This window comes from Bos indicus, chromosome 5 (assembly GCF_029378745.1).
Source record: "Bos indicus isolate NIAB-ARS_2022 breed Sahiwal x Tharparkar chromosome 5, NIAB-ARS_B.indTharparkar_mat_pri_1.0, whole genome shotgun sequence".
Taxonomy (NCBI): domain Eukaryota; kingdom Metazoa; phylum Chordata; class Mammalia; order Artiodactyla; family Bovidae; genus Bos; species Bos indicus.
In genome coordinates, this window is record NC_091764.1 from 53,849,784 (window position 1) to 53,865,096 (window position 15,313).

General features: G+C 36.6%; 1 protein-coding gene across 7 annotated transcripts in view; it reads right to left on the minus strand.

Annotated features, from left to right (window-relative positions):
- SLC16A7 (solute carrier family 16 member 7) overlaps nucleotides 1-15,313 on the minus strand; it is a 194,925-nt gene that overhangs the window by 61,872 nt on the left and 117,740 nt on the right. The window lies entirely within an intron of this gene.

Below are 15,313 nucleotides of genomic sequence, written 5' to 3' on the forward strand. Positions count from 1 at the left end.
GTACTACCTATCATTTTATGAATTCTTCATAGCAGTGAAATGCTCCCAATCAAACAGATTGTATGTTATTTTTATTCAAAGGAAGGGACTTCCTTTTTGGATATGCCTAGGAACCCTTAAAGAGAAGGGAATGGCAACCCACTCCAGTATTCTTGCCTGGAGAATCCCATGGACAGAGGAGCCTGGGGGGCTACAGTCCATAGGATCGCAAACTGAGCGACTAAACAACAGGAACACTTAACTGCTAGCTTTATGGTATAGAGTACCCACTCTCTTGTGGAAGGAATGATCACATATAGCTTAATACAACTGAAATTAAATTTAAAAAACCTTGGTTCCCTAGCATCAATATTCTTTGTAGAATGATGTTGCTTACTTGGCTTTTAGCTGTAATTGCCAATACTTCTCAGCATCTTCTTTTTACTACTCTCATTCCATTTGCAAATATTTTTCAGTTGAAATATAGAGGAAAAAGTAAACACTTGTCCGTTGGTAAGATAATTTCAAAAATATGCAAATAAAAGCTAAATCTGCCACTAATCCAGGAAAACTACCAAAAAAAAAAAAAAAAAAACCTAAAACAGTATCTACGAAGAGAAACAGAGGTTTAATTTTTGTCTGATGTCAAATTATATCTAAGATATTTTCAATGATCTTCTATATCACCTTCCACATTTTGTGAAAATATTCTTTAAAGTCTTCTAATTTGTCCATAATTCTATCCAAGGCCTTTACCTTCAGAAACACATACAGGCAAAGTGATAAAAATGAAACTTAAAATAGGTAGAGCACTGCTTCCCTAGAATAAATACTACAATGATGAGTAGTAGAATGGAAGTAAAAGGGTGGAAAACTATCACTTTTACTCTTTTTTTTTTAATGTTAATTTTTGCAAATATACTTAAGATTTTTTTAACATAATATTTTACGGCATTTCAAATATGGAGAGAAATTGGTATAATCTGCAATTAACAGATAACAGGCTACAGATTAAAAGACTTATTTTACATTTTGTGAGTCAGGCATATCTGCAAGGAAGTTCTCAGACATTAAACTATAATAACCTCTTTTTTTGATTTTTTTCAGCTCTATTGAGTTATAAGTGACAAAGGTAAAATATATCTAAAATGTGCAAGATGATTTAATATACATTATGAAAGGATTCCCACAATTGAATTAATCAATACAACTGTCACCTCACATATTTACGTTTTTTGGTGTGAACACTTTATGTTCTACTAAGGTAGCAAATTTCAATTATACAACACAATTTTATCAACTGTAGTCACCTTATTATACATTAGATCCTAAGAACTTATTCATATAATTACTAAAAGTTTATATCTTTTCACCATCCTTTCCACATTTCTACATCCCCCAGCCTCTGGCAACTAGCATCTACTCTGTTTCTACAAGTATGATTTTTTTTTTTTAATTCCACATCTAAATGTCATGATGCAGAATTCATCTTTCTCCATCTGGCTTATTTCACTTAGCATAATGCTCTGCAGGGTTATCCATGTTGTTCCAAATGGCAAGATTTCATTATTTTTTAAAGCTGAATAATATTTCATTGTGTGTATTAGTGATTGTAAGTGTGTGTGTGTGTGTATATATACATTTTGATGGGAACCATTTTCAAAGTCTTAATTGAATTTGCTAGAATACTGTTTCTGTTTCTGTTTCTGTTTTAGTTTTTGGCCACGAGGCCTGTGGATCTAGCTCCCTGACCAAGAATTGAACCTTCATGCCCTGCACTGGAAGGTGAAGTCCCAACCACTGGACCACCAGGGAAGTCCCGTTTGTGTACACATTTTGTTTATCCATTCATCTGTCAGTGGACACACAGCTTGTTTCCACATCTTGGCTGTTGTAAGTAATGCTGCAGTGAACACGGAAATACAGATATCTCTTTAAGATAATGATTGCCTTTCCTTTGTATTTCTTTTTTTTCCCCCTTGGGGATGGTCTTGATCACTGCCTCCTGTATATTGTCATGAATCTCTGTCCATAGTTCTTCAGGCACTCTGTCTGTCAGATCTAATCCCTTGAATCTATTTGTCATTTCCATTGTATAATCGTAAGGGATTTGATTTAGGTCATACCTGAAAGGTCTAGTGATTTTCCCTACTTTCTTCAATTTCAGTCTTAATTTGGCAATAAGGAGTTCATGATCTGAGCCACAGTCAGCTCCCAGTTTTGTTTTTGCTAACTGTATAGGGCTTTTCCATCTTTGGCTGCAAAGAATATAATCAATCTGATTTCACTATAGACCATCTGGTGATGTCCACATGTAAAGTCTTCTCTTGTGTTGTTAGAAGAGGGTGTTTGCTATGACCAGCATGGTCTCTTCACAAAATTCTGTTAGCTTTTGATCTGCTTCGTTTTGTATTCCAAGGCCAAATTTGCCTGTTACTCCAGGTATTTCTTGACTTCCTACTTTTGCATTCAAGTCCCCTAGAATGAAAAGGACATCTTTTGGGTGTTAGTTCTGAAGGTCTTATAGGTCTTCATAGAACTGTTCAACTTCAGCTTCTTCAGCATTACTGGTCAGGGCACAGACTTGAATTACTGTGATATTGAATGGTTTGCCTTGGAAATGAACAGAGATCATTCTGTCATTTTTGAGATTGTATCCAAGAACTGCATTTCAGACTCTTTTGTTGACTATGAGGGCTATTCCATTTCTTCTAAGGGGTTTTTGCCCACAGTAGTAGATATAATGGTCATCTGAGAAATTCACTCATTCCATTTCATTTTAGTTCATTGATTCCTAAAATGTTGATGTTCACTCTTACCATCTCCTGTTTGACCACTTCCAATTTCCCTTGATTCATGGACCTAACATTCCAAGTTCCTATGCAATACTGCTCTTTATAGCATTGGACTTTACCTCCATCACTCATCACATCCCCAACTGGGTGTTGGTTTTGCTTTGGCTCCATCTTTTCATTCTTTCTGGAGTTATTTCTCCACTCTTCTCCAGTAGTATATTGGGCACCTATAGACCTGTGGAGTTCATCTTTCATTGTCATACCTTTTTGCCTTTTCATACTCTTCATGGGGTTCTCAAGGCAAGAATAATGAAGTGGTTTGCCATTTCCTTCTCCAGTTTTGTCAGAACTCTCTGCATGACCCATCCATCTTGGGTGGTCCTACATGGCATGGCTCATAGTTTCATTGAGCTAGGCAAGGATGTGGTCCATGTGAAGAGTTCGGTTAGTTTTCTGTGACTGTGGTTTTCATTCTGTCTGCCCTCTGATGGATAAGGATAAGAGGCTTATAGAAGCTTCCTGATGGGAGAGACTGACTGAGAGGGAAACAGGGTCTTGTTCTGATGGGTGGGGCCATGTTCAGTAAGTCTTTGATCCAATTTTCTTTTTTAAAAAAAATTAAATTTATTTATTTTAATTAGAGGCTAATACTTTACAATATTGTGTTGGTTTTGCCATATATCAACATGAATCTGCCATGGGTGTACACGTGTTCCCAATTCTGAACCAATTTTCTGTTGACAACAAACTGTGGAAAATTCTTAAAGAGATGGGAATATCAGACCTTCTTAGCTTCCTCCTGAGAAATCTGTAATCAGGTGAAGAAGCAACAGTTAGAACCAGACATGGAACAATAGGCTGGTTCCAAATCAGGAAAGGAGTACGTTAAGGCTGTATATTGTCACCCTGCTTATTTAATTTATATGCAAAGTACATCATGTGAAATGCCAGGCTAGATGAAGCACAAGCTGGAATCAAGATTGCCGGGAGAAATATCAAGAACCTCAGATACACAAATGACACCACCCTTATGGCAGAAAGCAAAGAGAAACGAAAGAGCCTCTTAATGAAAGTGAAAGAGGAGAGTGAAAAATATTGGCTTGAAACTCAACATTCAGAAAACTAAGATCGTGGCATCCAGTTCCATCAATCATGGCAAATAGATGGGGAACCAATGAAAACAGTGAGAGACTATTTTTTTTGGCTCCAAAATCACTGCAGATGGTGACTACAACCATGAAATTAAAAGACGCTTGCTCCTTGGAAGAAAAGCTATGACCAACCTAGACAGCATATTAAAAACAGAAACATTACTTTACCAACAAATATCCATATAGTCCAAGCTATGGTTTTCCCAGTAGTATTGTACGGATGTGAGAGTTGGACTATAAAGAGAACTGAATGCTGATGAATTGATGCTTTTGAACTGTGGGGTTGGAGAAGACTCTTGAGAGTCCCTTGGACTGCAAGGAGACCCAACCAGCCAATCATAAAGGAAATCAGTCCTGAATATTCATTGGAAGGACTGATGCTGAAGCTGAAACTCCAATACTTTGGCCACCTGATGCAAAGAACCAACTCATTTGAAAAGACCCTGATGCTGGGAAAGACTGAAGGCAGGAGGAGAAGGGGATGACAGAGGATGAGATGGCTGGATGGCATCACCGATGCAATGGGCATGAGTTTGAGTAGGTTCTGGGAGTTGATGATGGACAGGGAATCCTGGCGTGCTGTAGTCCATTGGCTTGCAAAAAGTCGGACATGACCGAGTGACTGTACTGAACTTCCTTTGCATATATATCCAGAAGTAGAACTGCCCAATCATATGGTAGTAGTTCTACATTTAATTTTTTGAAGAACCTCTATACTTTTTTCCATAGAGGCTGAAAACAGTTTACACTCCAAACAAGAGCATTAAAGTTTTCCATTTTCTCCACATTCTTGCCAGTATTTGTTCCAAATAATTTCCAGTATCGCTTGTTTTTTTGATAATAGCCATTCTAATAAGTATGAGGTAAAATCTCACTGTGGTTTGATTTTCATTTCCTTAATGATTAGTGATGTTAAGCACCTTTTCATGTACCTGTTGGCCTTTTATGTCTCCCTTAGAAAAATACCTATTGAGGTCCTCCGCCCATTTTAAAATTGGATTATTTGTGTTCTTTGCTATTGAGTTGCATGAGTTCCTTGTATGTTGTAGATATTAACCTCTTATTGGATATGTGACTTACAAGTATTTTCACCGATTTCATAGGCTGCCTTTTCATTTTGTTGACAGTTTTCTTTTTTGTGAAGAAACTTTTTAGTTTAGTTTTAGTTTAGTAGTCTCAATTGTTTACTTTTGCTTTTGTTGCCTTTTTGATGTTGAATCCCCCAAAAAATCATCACAAAGACAATGTCAAGGAGCTTACCCCTACTATATTTCTTCTAGGAATTTTATGGTTTCAGGTCATGTTCAAGCCTTTCATCCATATTGAGTTGATTTTTATTAATAGTGTAAAATGGGGGTGCAGTTTTACTCTTTTGCATGTGAATATCCAGTTTTCCCAGCACCCATTTAAGACACTATCTTTTCCCCATTGTATATTCTTGGCATCTTTGTCAAAAACTAATTGGCGAATACATGCATTTATTTCTGGGCTCTCTATTCTGTTTTCCTGATGTATATGTCTGTTTTTAGACAATACCACAATGTGGTATTGTCTAATTCTATGACTAAGAATTAGAAATAATAGACTTAGAAATCAGGTAATAGAATTAGAAATATAAATCTATTTCTATAGAATTAGAAATCAGGTAATATAAATCAGGAAGTGTGATACCTCCTGATCTTTTTTAAGATTGCTCAGGTTCTTTTGTGGTTCCATACAAAATTTAGGATTGATTGTTCTATTTCAACAAAAATGGCATTGAAATTTTGATAAGGACTGCATTGAACCTGTAGATTGCTTTGGGTTATATGAACATTTTAACAATATTAATATTTCTAATCAATGAACAAGGAGTAGCTTCCCATTTGTCTTCTTTAATTTCTTTCATCAATGTTATACTTTTCAATGTATACATCTTTTACTTCCTTGGTTACATGTATTTTTAAGAATTTTATTCTTTCTGGTGCTATTCTATTGTAAATGAACTTTTTTTTCTTACAATAATGTATTATTCCTCTCTCCAATAATTCATTATTAGTGCATAGAAACAATTGATTTTTGTGTACTGATTTTTGTATCCTACAACTTTACAAATCTGTTGATAGTTCTAACAGTTTTTTTTTTTTTTGATGGAGTATAGGGTTTCTATAAGGTCAAGTCATCTGGAAACAGATAATTTTTTACTGCTTCCATTCAAATTTGATGTCTTTGATTTTTTTTTTTCTTACCTAATTGCTTTGACTAGGATTTTAAGTACTTAATCACCATATGTTCATCCTGATCTCATTAACTGATACTTAATAGCTCTGGATTTCCCTTCCAGTTTGATGCTGAACCAAAGAATGGAATGATTCTTGCATGAGCTTTAGACATATCTACTGGCATTTCCTATCACCTTCTGATATTTCTCCTTTTGGATAATTGTAGTGAAGATTCTACTCTATTTTTCAATTAGATCAACAATTACATTTTATTTTCTTTATAACATTGATAGTTATAAAGCAGAAGTCAGCTAACATTTCCTATAATGGACTAGATAATAAATATTTAAGGTTCTACAGGCTGTATGGTCTCTCTCGTAACTATTCATATCTTAATAGTTTTAGTGCAAAGTCAGCCACAGACAATACTAAAAAAAAATGAGTGTGGATATTCCAATAAACTTTTGTTTATAAATTAGACTAAGCCTATAGTTTGCTGATCCCTGTAATAGAATACTATTTAAAAACCAAGAAAATAAAGAAACTACATAATCACACTATCCTAACACAATATTATTAATAATTTTGCATCTATTTTTATTGTTTTCCTATATTCATATATTTCTGATGAATTTACTGATTTAAATGTAGTATAATCTAATTAATCTATAACTTAAGTCATAAGTATACAAAAATGAATAAAGGGATCTCTGACTCAAATATTGAGTACTTATGCTAAGTGCTTATCAAGTATTTATTTACTCAGCTAAATTTCCACAAAAGCCTATAAGATATTGTCCCTATCTTTTAAATAAGACTAAAGCTCAGGAAATATCAGAAATTAAACCCAAGTGAAACAATAATGTCAGGGACTGGATTTCACTAATCACTGCTGACTCTTAAAATCACATAAATAAAATTAGAAATAAGACTCTTGTTTAATGTATTTAGAAGAGGAAACAAGCATAAAATAAACCTAAGTATTTTTTATTATGTCATCTGTGCTTATCTAAAATATTCTTATGGATCAAAATAGTCAAAGACATCTAATGTTCCAAGACTTTAAGAAAACAACTGGAAAAGTTCTCTCCATGGATACATTTGTATGTTAGAAACCTACCTGAAATGTCAGGAAAACTACAGCATTAAGGTCAAATGAAAGCACTGTTTATAATAGCCAGGACATGGAAGCAACCTAGATGTCCATCAGCAGATGAATGGATAAGAAAGCTACGGTACATATACACAATGGAGTATTACTCAGCCATTAAAAAGAATACATTTGAATCAGTTCTAATGAGGTGGATGAAACTGGAGCCTATTATACAGAGTGAAGTAAGCCAGAAGGAGAAACATAAATACAGTATACTAACGCATATATATGGAATTTAGAAAGATGGTAATGATAACCCTGTATGCGAGACAGCAAAAGAGACACAGATGTATAGAACAGTCTTTTGGACCCTGTGGGAGAGGGAGAGGGTGGGATGATTTGGGGGAATGGCATGGAAACATGTATAATATAATATAAGAAACGAATCACCAGTCCAGGTTTGATATAGGATCCTTGGGGCTGGTGCACTAGGATGACCCAGAGGGATGGTACGGGAAGTGAGGTGGGAGGGAGGTTCAGGATGGGGAACACGTGTACACCTGTGGCAGATTCATGTTGATATGTGGCAGAATCAATACCATATTGTAAAGTAATTAGTCTCCAATTAAAATAAGTAAATTTAGATTAAAAAAAAAAAGAAAAACTTTCACCACAAATAATGCACAGAATGTAGATTCTATTGAAAAATGGACACATCCTAGCAGGGACACTTCTGTAAGTTTATTAATATTCCACATATGCTAATTGTTTAAATTGATAGAAAATATATCTTGTCAAAGAATGGTTTTGTTTTTTTTTTTTTCCTTTTTTTTCTTGTTTTTTTTTTTCTTGTTTTTTTTTTTAATTCAATTTTAATTAAAAAAAAATTATACATGTGTTCCCCATCCTGAACCCTCCTCCCTCCTCCCTCCCCATACCATCCCTCTGGGTCGTCCCAGTGCGCCAGCCCCAAGCATCCAGCATCGTGCATTGAACCTGGACTGGCATCTCGTTTCATACATGACATTTCACATGTTTCAAATTAAAAGTATGAAATGAAGATCTGGTGTTTTTCTAAGTAATGGTAAATTACACATCTACCATTTGAGAAGGAAATTTATTGGTATTCATTAGCTGTCCAATAACTCCCTATACTCATTTAAATAATTTGCTCTAAAATTCAATTAAATAAAATATCCACTGACAATGAAAATAAATAGAAAATTTAAAAGATAATTATTAGAAATACTATCAATATTGGAGAAGGATATGGCAATCCACTCCAGTATTCTTGCCTGGGAAATCCCATGGACAGAGGAACCTGGTGGGCTACAGTCATGAGGTCACAAAGAGTCGGAAACGATTTAGTGACTAAACAATAACAAATCAATAATACACGTCTTACAATGAGACACACTGAGTTATGAAAAATGAAACCAAAAGTATTTAGAAATCTTGTGATTTAAAAATCAAATGCCCTAATCAGATCTGGATGATTGATGAATAAGCTAATAAATTGCCCTAATACATCAAATGTCTTTATTTCAACTTAAATCTGATACTGAAGGTTTATTTTATTTGGGTCACACATTCCTTTGTCTAGATGAAAGTTAAGAAAAAGTCAACTCTGTCAATTAAATAATCAGTTGCCTGCCTTGCATCCAGGGCCACCTACCGAAAAGTGTTGAATTAAAGTGAATCAATATCAGGCTAAATGAGGTTTGAGAGCATGAGGAAAGTCTGTTATCTAGTTGCTGAGTCAGTGAGAAAAGGAGGATTGGGATTAGAATTAAGGTGAGCCACAAATAAAATCTGAGAAATGGATAAGGTTGGAATTAGTTTTAACTTAGGCTAGGAATGGAAGAGTTCCAGACTCAGTGGATCTTCTATGTCTGGAATACCAGCAGGGAGAAGCCGCTACCTCTGCTCTGGACCTACCAGGAGGCTCAGGAGTCTCTGTGACTTGTTTGAAGCTGAGTAATTCAAGGGTGGCAACTCCACCCTACCACAAGTAACCAGCCCATTAAATGAAGAAAACCCTTCTTATATTTGGAGGAAAAACATTTTCCGTCAGTTTCCTCTGGCAGAGAGAGTTGGAGTTCAGGGCAAAGCCTCAGAGGAAAGCCTCAGGCATTCCTGACAAATGGGCACTGACCCTCCATCTGTGCTTAATTATCATCATGGTTCATGAGGGTCAACACAGGGGCCAGCACAAGAGCACATGACAAGGCCACATTTTAAATGCTTACCAACGTTTCTACAAAATTGTCACAGAGCTTTAACCTGACGGTTCTATTTTACTCCAGAAAGATAAACCCATACCCAGGGTTTTTTCAACACGTTAGTCAATAACCCGGGAAACTTCTGCGATAGCTATAACTATATTCACCTATTTTATATCTCTTTCTCAACACCTATTAAACTATCATATTTTTACATACATTTATGCAAATAAAATCATGCAGTGCACATACTGATCTTTAGTTTTAAAAATGGAAGTCAGTGTTTCAAAATTTGTGTGTCTGATTAAAAAAAACAATAGAAAAAAACCAATCCTTAATATAGGAAGGAAAGAAACTATTTTGGAGGCTGCGTTCAGGTAGGCATGAAGCTTATAGCTTATTCATCTCTATAAAAGCAGTGTTATTACTCAGCCATGAAAAGGAATGAAATTGTGCCATTTGTAGAGATGTAGATGGACCTAGAGACTGTCAAAAGTAAAGTCAGAAAAAGAAAAACATATATTGTATATTAATGCATATACGTTGAATCTAGAAAAATGGTATAGATGAACCTATTTGCCAAGCAGAAATAGACACAGTTATAGAAAAAAAAATGTATGGACACTAAGGGGGTCAAAGGGATGATGAATTAGGAGATTGGGGTTGACATATAAACACTGTGTGCAGGCTAAATTGCTTAAGTCGTGTACAGCTCTTTAAGCATTTAAAATGTAGCCCACCAGGCTGCTCTGTCCATGGGATTTTCCAGGCAAGAATACTTGGTTGCTATGCCATGAATAGATAATTAACCAAACCTACTGTATAGCACAGGAGACTCTACTCAGTGCTCTATGGTGCCCTAAATGGGAAAGAAATTAAAAAACGGGGGGATATATGTATACATAGAGCAAATTCAATTAGCTGTACAGTAGAAACTAACACAACATTGGCAGGCAACTATACTCCAATAAATTTTCTTAAAGTAGTGTTGATTACTGTAACTAGGCTATATATACTATAGTATATATACTGAAGCCATGCTGTAGTATTGGCTAATTTGATTTCTTAGCAATTCACATATATGTCACATGTTTATCATGGGTTTTACTTAAAACAAGGAGCTTAAGAAATGCTTTAGCACTTTCAATTTTTTTCTAAAACTTCAATTAGTTATCATAATCCCATGAACTAAGAGGAAGTGGTATTTTTAATCATTTTTGCAGATAAGAGCATAAGGAATCAGAGGTACGAAGTGATTTTTCCAAAGTGTAGTGTCCAGTCAGTGATCACAGTGATACCATGACTAGCATCCTTTTGTTAGGCCTTGTTATCGATTCCATTTTAACACACCAACTTGGAGGCTGCTCTTTCTGCTTCCAAATATAATCTTTCAGTTTTATTTCTATTTCTATTTATTTTATTTATTTCTAGTGAACGTACATCTTTAAATCCTTGCACATATTTTTGTCTGTCTTCTCCATCAGAATTCAAATATTTGTTCTCTGGAATACTAACTGCCAACTATCCTTCCAAGTCTTTAGAAAATTCACTGTTACTCCAGCTTATTTACATGTCCTTTCTATAATGTTTTTTTAGTATATAGGCTACAATATGACATTCTTGTTAACAAAAGGGGGCTTGATGAAAACATTTGGCTACTTTAAGTGTTTTTCAAAAAATTTATGTGGTAGGATGTCTGAAGCCCAAGAATTGCACCTTCCCTTCTAGAAATCAGTATGGGTTGATTAATCTATGGAGAAGAAAGTGTAGAACAAAGTGATGTATTAAAGTGATGGTCAATGCTTAGATGCTAGTGTTATATTCAAGGCCTTTTTCATTCAGTTACATCAGAATGTTCCTTTATATACTTTATAAATAATAATTCTTTAACTTCCTCAATCTAAACCATGATGTGTCAATTTCATGAACCTTTATGAACAGTCTACACAATCTAGTAGTTAATGTTTCAAAATAGTTCAGAAAGAATATATTTAGCAAACTGAGTCACAAATTAAAGCAGTAGATGTTCAGAGACTATTGCCTTCACTATAAATTCTTTTTGATAGCCTATAAATAAAGTATGAGTTGTTCTTCACATCTTACCTATACAGTGAACTGTTTTCACCTACAGGAATTAATATGTTCCTTAGAGAATAATGGACTGGTCTTTTTGCTCTTAGTCCCCTCTGTCTTATACAGAGGATACAGCAATGTCAAATTAATGTACAGTGTTTATGTTTTGGTGACAACTCACCCAGTTTTATAATAGGAATTTAACTGAATCAAATCTTTTCCTTTCCAACATGTAATTGAATTTAAATTGCAGTCTAATCCTGGGAGGTTATTTTATTCTTCAAAGTGGGCCACCTTTTACATCCTACTGACAGATTTACTTTAACAACTAGACAGCAGAGATATCAATAGAGCATGGGCCACAAAATGTCAGTAACACAACTTATTGTAAATGCAAACTAGTACTATAGTTAAAAGAACTCTGAGAATGCTAACAATTGATAACAAGGGTCAAACGAACCACAGATGTTTCTATAATGGGAAATTAGAAAAAATAATATGAACAAGCAGTTATTTATGATGAATTAGAAATGAATATCCCATACCAAACAATTCCTCTGATTTATAATACTATACTTTGAGAACTGTGTAAAAGCAGTTATCGTGAGATGCATCAGTCAGTTCAGTTCAGTCGCTCAGTTGTGTCTGACTCTTTGCGACCCCATGAATCACAGAACGCCAGGCCTCCCTGTCCATCACCAACTCCCAGAGTTCACTCAAACTCATGTCCATCAAGTCAGTGATGCCACCCAGCCATCTCATCCTCTGTCATCCCCTTCTCCTCCTGCCCCCAATCCCTCCCAGCATCAGGGTCTTTTCCAATGAGTCAACTCTTCACATCACGTGGCCAAAGTATTAGAGTTTCAGCTTCAGCATCAGTCCTTCCAATGAACACCCAGGACTGATCTCCCTTAGGATGGACTGGCTGGATCTCCTTGCAGTCCAAGGGACTCTCAAGAGTCTTCTCCAATACCACAGTTCAAAAGCATCAATTCTTTGGCACTCAACTTTCTTCACAGTCCAACTTCACATACATACATGACCACTGGAAAAACCATAGCCTTGACTAGACCAACTTTTGTTGGCAAAGTAATGTCTCTGCTTTTTAACATGCTATCTGCTGCTGCTGCTGCTAAGTCGCTTCAGTCGTGTCCGACTCTGTGCGACCCCATAGACAGCAGCCCACCAGGCTCCCCCGTCCCTGGGATTCTCCAGGCAAGAACACTGGAGTGGGTTGCCATTTTCGTCTCCAATGCATGAAAGTGAAAACTGAGAAGGAAGTCGCTCAGTCGTGTCTGACTCTTAGTGACCCCATGGACTACAGCCTACCAGGCTCCTCCATCCATGGGATTTTCCAGGCAAGAGGACTGGAGTGAGGTGCCATTGCCTTCTCGAAATATGCTATCTAGGTTAGTCATAACTTTCCTTCCAAGGAGTAAGTGTCTTTTAATTTCATGGCTGCAGTCACCATCTGCAGTGATTTTGGAGCCCCCCAAAATAAAGTCTGACACTGTTCCACTGTTTCCCCATCTATTTGCCATGAAGTGATGGACCGGATGCCATGATCTTAGTTTTCTGAATGTTGAGCTTTAAGCCAACTTTTTCACTCTCCTCTTTCACTTTCATCAAGAGGCTCTTTAGTTCCTCTTTACTTTCTGCCATAAGGGTGGTGTCATCTGCATATCTGAGGTTATTGATATTTCTTCCAGCAATCTTGATTCCAGCTTGTGCTTCCTCCAGCTCAGCGTTTCTCATGATGTACTCTGCATATAAGTGAAATAAGCAGGGTGACAATATACAGCCTTGATGTACTCCTTTTCCTATCTGGAACCAGTCTGTTGTTCCATGTCCAGTTCTGACTGTTGCTTCCTGACCTGCAGACAGGTTTCTCAAGAGGCAGGTCAGGTGGTCTGGCATTCCCATCTCTTTCAGAATTTTCCACAGTTTATTGTGATCCACACAGTCAAAGGTTTTGGCATAGTCAATAAAGCAGAAATAGGTGTTTTTCTAGAACTCTCTTGCTTTTTCAATGATCCAGTGGATGTTGGCAATTTGATCTCTGGTTCCTCTGACTTTTCTAAAATCAGCTTGAATATCTAGTACTTATTAAACAGAGTAATAACAACCAACTAATCTACCCACGTTTTTTCTCCATATCTCTTGTCCCAGAACTTCAACTGCATTGTGTGTATTTTCTTTAAAGGTAGCATAGGCAAAATACCAGATATTTCGCCACTGCCTAACTGAAGTTGTCATTTTTCTAGTCTCTTCTAAAAGGGTCCTCACCACCTGCTGCTGCTGCTGCTAAGTCGCTTCAGTCGTGTCTAACTCTGAGCAACCCCATAGACAGAAGCCCACCAGGCTCCCCCGTCCCTGGGTTCTACAGACAAGAACACTGGAGTGGGTTGCCATTTCCTTCTCCAATGCATGAAAGTGGAAAGTGAAAGTGAAATCGCTCAGTCGTGTCCGACTCTTAGTGACCCCTTGGACTGCAGCCTACCAGGCTCCTCCATCCATGGGATTTTCCAGGCAAGAGGACTGGAGTGGGGTGCCATTGCCGTCTCCGTCACCACCTGCTGCCTTTCCCTAAAGTCAATGTCACACATCTTAAGATTTTGTTTTATTAAACACTTGACATTAGATTTTGTGGTTTTATCAGATAAATACAGTATCTTAGGGATGAAAAATACAGACATTTATTTATTTACTTCTTGTTTATGCTACTTGAAGGTATGGATTAACTATTACTCTGGTGGTCTCTGGTGGCTTTGGGTGACCTTCAATCCATGTGCTCACTCACTAAGTCATGACTGACTCCTTGTGACCCCATGGACTATAGCTTGCTGGGCTCCTTTGTCCGTGAAATTTTCCAGACAAGAATACTGGAGTGGGGTGTCATTTCCTACTTGAAGGGATCTTCCTGACCCATGGATTGAACCGGAATATCTTGCATCTCCTTCACTGGCAGGCAGATCTTTTATCACTGAGCCACCCGAGAGGCCCTAGCTGACTTTCAAACATACTCCTTATTTGTAGGGATCCAAACTACAGGGACATGTTCTCAGATTGGAAAGTAAAGACTATGAAGTCAAAACATGCAAAGACATTTTGGACATGTGTTTGTTCACTCTTGGACATCACTGGTTTATATTTCATTGAGAAAACAAATCCAGAGTCAGGGAAGACAAAGCATACTTTGCTTGCAGAGAAACATGACAAGGATGTGTAGGGAAATAATAATTATAATCAAAAAGTAAAATTACCAATTTGATTCACTCATAAGTGTATAGTTGAAGAAGCAATTCATGATGAGTTTCCTAAGAGTTTCATAGCCCTTCCTTTTGAAGTTTAAATCCTGGCTACCACTGTCTTCAATCCACTGGATGGTAACTTTTCGGTGGGCTCCAGCTTTTGTTTCCTCTTCCTATTTTGGCAAAACTACCAAATTAACAACTTTCTCCTTAAGTCTTTGGGGAAGCACACAGCTGGAATGAATGGAATGCAGAAAACTCAGGCAAGTGATAACAAACAAATCAAGTATTAGAACAGATAAAGCACAGGTGGGTGGAGAGAGGGTGTTGATATGAACACTTCAATGATTGAAGATTAACATGACCATAGTGAGTGTCTAGCTCTTAACTCTGTAAGAGCCTATTTCAAAACAAATGCTGCTGGTGGACTTAAAAGATAGTTGACATAGTTGAATTAGTTTCATTTTCTGCAAAATGGATGTAATAGCTACTAAACTAAATTCTGAGAAATTTTAGCTTAAAGTTTCAATTGTCTTAGTGATGCTTAC